We start from the raw sequence: 6,000 nt of genomic DNA, 5'->3' as shown, positions 1-6,000 counted from the left end.
AAGTTTGCGTAATATTATTTTTTATAACTTATTTACACACATTTGCTTTAGTCATTGTTTGATATGTGAGTCTCAAATTAATGTTGGCAATGGCTTTTACTTCAAGAAATTTCAAACATAGCACCTTTTTCTATTCAATTAAAAGATTCATTGAAAAAAAAGAATTTGAAACTCTTTTAGTGCGGTGAAATACTTAAATAAAAGGCTTATCTCAAAAAATTTTTTGCCACAATAGGCTGTTTTCACCAATCATAAGGTGGTGCACATTTTTTAAAAATGTTGGTACTTGAAATAATTTTTAGTTTTAAATAGATTTTTGAATAAGTGTGTCATTCTCAAGGTGCTTTTTCTATTTTATTTGATTAGAAATTATAATGTCCTATTTGAAGTTCTATATATTATGAGTCTTAGTTTGAAACAATTAGTAAAGAAAATGCACTTTGTGATGACTACTCTGGCTTTCTTTTTTCAAAATGCATGTCATAGAGTGATTTATATAGGAATGTCTTTATATACTAGCTTCAAACCATCAATGGCTTCTCTTTACTGATTTTCAAAAAAAGTGTTTTTTTTTTAAATGAAAGATATTTTTCGAAGGCATCATTAATGAAAGTCACAAATAATTTTCGAAAATGTTGGTACTTAACTTTTAGGAATTAAAATTATTTTTTTAGAGAATTTCATAGAAAATGATGAATATACTAGTTTCAAAGAGATGTTGTCAATGGCTTTTATTTAGAGAATTTCATAAAAAGTGGATTTTTCTTTAAAAAATCAATGATATTTTTCGATTGCGTGGTGGAAAAAGTTTGGCAATGCAATTTTATTTCCAATTTTGGTCTTTCATTCCAATGGATGGAAATGTTTCCAACTTAAGCCGAATTTGAGTTTTTAAAGTTTTTTAAACAAGTAGGAAATGTTTTTAACTTCTATCAAAATTAAGATTTTAAAGGTTTCAAAATTAAGTTGTTGTAGTACTTATTTGGTGATGTTATAATGCTTGGAGATTTGAATTGTAAATTTTTTAATGCAACTGTGATATTTTACTAATTTTCTCGATGCAAAACCTATACTTACAAGATTTTGAGTTTTAACAAGTACATTAATGATACCTAGATATGTTCCCTTTACCATTAGCTATAGTTTTGGTTACGTTGGTTTGAAGGTTTTAGCTTTAGGTCGTTATTGTGGCGTTGTTGCTTGGATGTGGTTAGGTCTATCCAGTGGATGTATATGATATCATGTCACAACCAATAAGTGAGCTCTGCCAAGTATACTAATGGTAATGTGGATGAGTTTGTTTAGAGTCCTTTGATTCATTCAAACATTATTAAATGTTTCACTAGCTTTAGTCTCCAACTTGTGAATTGGATTTAGTGCACTTTTGATCATTTTATCTCATTGGATGCATTATCTTTGAGAATTTTCTATCATAAATTTTCACTAGTGCAACTTCACTCTCAACTTCAAGATCCACTCTTTTCACACAGGAGGCGCTGGTGGAGTACCTTATGTGATTTGAAATTGCAATGTCTTATTTGAAGTTCTATATATTATGAGTCTTGGTTTAAAAAATTTGTAAAGAAAATGCACTTTGTGATGACCACTCTAGCTTTCCTTTTTCAAAATGCATGTCATAGAGTGATTTATATACTAGTTTCAAACCATTGGTTTCAATGGCTTCTCTTTAGAGATTTTTAAAAAAGTGTTTCTTTCTATAAAAAATGAAAGTTATTATTCGAAGGCATCATTAATGAAAGTGTCACAAATATTTTTCTAAAACGTTGGTACTTAACATAATTTTGATTCTTAAAAGTTCTTAAAAATGTCTTTACATCTGAAAAGTGTTTGTTCTAATTTTGTTCTTTTATTCGAACACAAGAAAATGTTTTAGCTTAAAAAAATAGAGCTTTAAAATTCTTTTGAAAATTATGAAATGTTTATCACCTACCGGAATGGAGCTTTTAAAGTTGTAGTACTTCTTTAGTTGCATTATTATGAAATATTTAAATGTTATCCGAGTCATGATTTTCTATTGCATAATTTATCAAGTTTGAAAGTTTTGAAATGTTTGAGTTGTATTCATGCAAGATACGCATTAACATATTTTTTCCTCAAAAACATAGTTTTACACGTCCACACCAAGTTGCTAAAGTGTTTGTATAATAGTTTCAAACCAATGTTGTCAACGACTTCTCTTTAGAGAATTTCAAAGTGAGTTGCCTTTTTTATAAAAAATCAATGATATTTTTCGAAAGCGTCAAGGCAAAATTTTTGGCAAAGCAATTTATTTTCCTAAACGAAAGAGTCACAAATATTTTTTTAAAATGTTCGTACTTAAAGTAATTTTGACACGTCCACACGTATTTGCTAAAGTGTTTGTTATACTAGTTTGAAAACGATGTTGTCAACGGCTTCTCTTTTGAGAATTTCAAAAAAAAAGTTGTTTTTTCAGTAAAAAAATCAATGATATTTTTTTAATGCGTCAAGGAAAAATGTTTGGCAAAGCAATTCGTTTCCATAAACGAAAGAGTCACAAATATTTTTTTAAAATATTGGTACTTAAATTAATTTTGATTAATAAAAGTTTTGACAAATGTGTTTTCATCTCAAAAGTGTTTGTTCTGATTTTAGTAGTTAATTCGATTACAATAAAATGTTTTAACTGTAAATAATATTAACTTTTTAAAGTTTTATTGAACATGCATGAAATATTCGTTGAAAAAAAAACCAAAATTTTCAATTGAATTCAAAGATTCGTTGAAAAAAAAGAATTTGAAACTCTTTTAGTGGGGTGAAATACTTAAATAAAAGGCTTATCTGAATTTTTTTTGCAACAATAGGCTGTTTTCACCAATCTTAAGGTGGTGCGCATTTTTCGAAAATGTTGGTACTTAAATAATTTTTAGTTCTAAATAGATTTTCGAATATGTGTTTCATTCAAAGTGCTTTTTCTATTTTATTTGATTTGAAATTGTAATGCCGTGTTTGAAGCAGAGTTACCGTAAACGTATATGCATAAGGGGAAGCGCGCTTCCCCGAGACGCGCTTCGGAAGCGCGAAACGCACACTGAAGCACACGTAAAAAAGAAGAAGCGCATCCCCCTTTAAAGGGGGACGCGTCCCTCGTTAAAAAGGGACGTGTTTCCCTTTAAAGGAAAATGCGTCCCCCTTTAAAGGGAATCGCGTCCCCCTTTGAAGGGGGACACGTTTACGAAATGCCAGTTTTACCCTCAGAGGCGAAGTGCAGGCTCAACGCCTCGCTTCGCCTCATCGCATTTAACAACCTTGCCCCGAACCCCCGACTCTCACACAATTTTTTTTTGCTACACCCATGTTTGCGCTCCCCCCCATATGAATCCTAGCTACGCCACTGCACTGAATCGATGAGGCCAAGCGAGCTTGTAACTGCGATGAAGCGAAGCAAGGCGTTGAGCCTGCGCTTCGCCTCTGAGGCGTACGCCTCAGGTACTGAGGCGTACGCCTCTCACAACACTGGTTCAGGGGCAGCGTCCCCGATTTTTTTTTGACATAAAATAAAAAAATGGCTACAATTATTAATAAAAATCTATTTCATATGGACAAATCGAACTATTTGCTGCAGTCAGGGCTGGGTAGGACTGGGCTGGGGTACAAAAATAGATAAAAATCTATTTCATATGGAATCAGGGCTGGGCTGGGACTGGGCTTTTAAAAAATAAATAACTGTTTCGGGAGGCTACCGTAATAGTTATTTATTTTTTTCTTTTAAAAGCCCAGTCCTAGTCGGCTAGCCCAACCCTGATTCCATATTAAATAGATTTTTATCCATTTTTGTAGCCCAGCCCAGTCCTACCCAACCCTGACTGCAACAAATAGTTCGATTTGTCCATATGAAATAGATTTTTTTAATAATTGTAGCCATTTTTTATTTTATATCAAAAAAAAATCGGGGACGCTGCCCCCGCACCAGTGTTGCGAGAGGCGTACGCCTCAGTACCTGAGGCGTAAGCCTCAAAGGCGAAGTGCAGGCTCAACGCCTCGCTTCGCCTCATAGCATTTACAAGCTCGCTTCGCCTCATCGATTCAGTGCAGTGGCGTAGCTAGGATTCATATGGGGGGGAGGGCAAACCGGGGTGTAGCAAAAAAAAATTTTTGTGTGAGAGTCGGGGGTTCGGGGCAAGGTTGTTAAATGTGATGAGGCGAAGCGAGGCGTTGAGCCTGCGCTTCGCCTCTGAGGCATACGCCTGAGGTACTGAGGCGTACGCCTCTCACAACGTGAGACTCTCAAGCAGTGTTGTGAGAGGCGTACGCCTCAGAGGCGAAGTGCAGGCTCAATGCCTCGCTTCGCCTCATCGCATTTACGACCTTGCTTGAGAGTCTCACGTTGTAGCAAGGTTTTAAATGTGATGAAGCGAAGCGGGGCGTTGAGCCTGCGCTTCGCCTTTGAGGCGTACGCCTCTCACAACAAATTTTGGATGAGACCTCGAGTGAATTGAAAGAGAGAGGTCGCCAGACGTCAGTGGAAGAGAGAGGAACATACCTGTACAGAGACATTGCCATTGTCGATCGAGGTCTTCGGATGTCAACAAAGGAGGAGGTCGCCGATCGTTTGAGGTCGCAGATCAGCGGAGGTCGCCGGTCGTCGGAGGTCGCCAGTCATCGGAGGTCGTCGGTCGTCGGTGGCCGAAAATGAGAGAGAGAGGAGTCGGGTGAAAAAGCAAAACCTTGAGTCTTCGTTCTTAAGTTTTCACGATTTTTTTAAAATGTCTGTTTTGCCCTTAATCAGAATTTTTGTTAGTTTCTTGTTTTTCACTCTCAATTTCGTTTTGAAAAAGGGTAAAGCTGGTATTTCGTAAACGCGTCTCCCTTTAAAGGGGGACGTGATTCCCTTTATAGGTGGACGCATTTTCCTTTAAAGGGAAACACGTCCCTTTTTTAAGAGGGATGCATCCCCCTTTAAAGGGGGACGCGTCCCCCTATAAAGAGAAGTGCGTCCCCCTTTAAAGGGGGACACACTTCTTTTTTACGTGCGCTTCCCTGTGCGTTTCGAAAGCGCCGCGTTTCGCGCTTCCGAAGCGCGCTTCCCCTTATGCATATGCGTTTCCGGTAACTCTACTTCAAACATGGCATTGCAATTTCAAATCAAATAAAATAGAAAAAGCACTATGAATAAAACACTTATTCGAAAATCTATTTAGAACTAAAAATTATTTAAGTACCAACATTTTCGAAAAATGCGCACCACCTTAAAATTGGTGAAAACAGCCTATTGTGGCAAAAAAAATTCAGATAAGCCTTTTATTTAAGTATTTCACCCCACTAAAAGAGTTTCAAATTCTTTTTTTTTCAACGAATCTTTCAATTGAATAGAAAAATTTGGTTTTTTTTTCAACGAATATTTCATGCATGTTCAATAAAACTTTAAAAAGTTAATATTATTTACAGTTAAAACATTTTATTGTAATCGAATTAACTACTAAAGTCAGAACAAACACTTTTGAGATGAAAACACATTTGTCAAAACTTTTATTAATCAAAATTAATTTAAGTACCAATATTTTAAAAAAATATTTGTGACTCTTTCGTTTATGGAAACAAATTGCTTTGCCAAACATTTTTCCTTGACGCTTTAAAAAAATATCATTGATTTTTTTACTGAAAAAACAACTTTTTTTTTGAAATTCTCAAAAGAGAAGCCGTTGACAACATCGTTTTCAAACTAGTATAACAAACACTTTAGCAAATACGTGTGGACGTTTCAAAATTACTTTAAGTACGAACATTTTAAAAAAATATTTGTGACTCTTTCGTTTAGGAAAATAAATTGCTTTGCCAAAAATTTTGCCTTGACGCTTTCGAAAAATATCATTGATTTTTTATAAAAAAGGCAACTCATTTTGAAATTCTCTAAAGAGAAGCCGTTGACAACATTGGTTTGAAACTAGTATAACAAACACTTTAGCAACTTGGTGTGGACGTGTAAAACTATGTTTTTGAGGAAAAAATATGTTAATGCGT

This window comes from Nuphar pumila, chromosome 9 (assembly GCF_984573655.1).
Source record: "Nuphar pumila chromosome 9, dmNupPumi1.hap1.1, whole genome shotgun sequence".
NCBI classification, from domain to species: Eukaryota; Viridiplantae; Streptophyta; class Magnoliopsida; order Nymphaeales; family Nymphaeaceae; genus Nuphar; species Nuphar pumila.
This window is presented reverse-complemented; position numbering follows the sequence as displayed.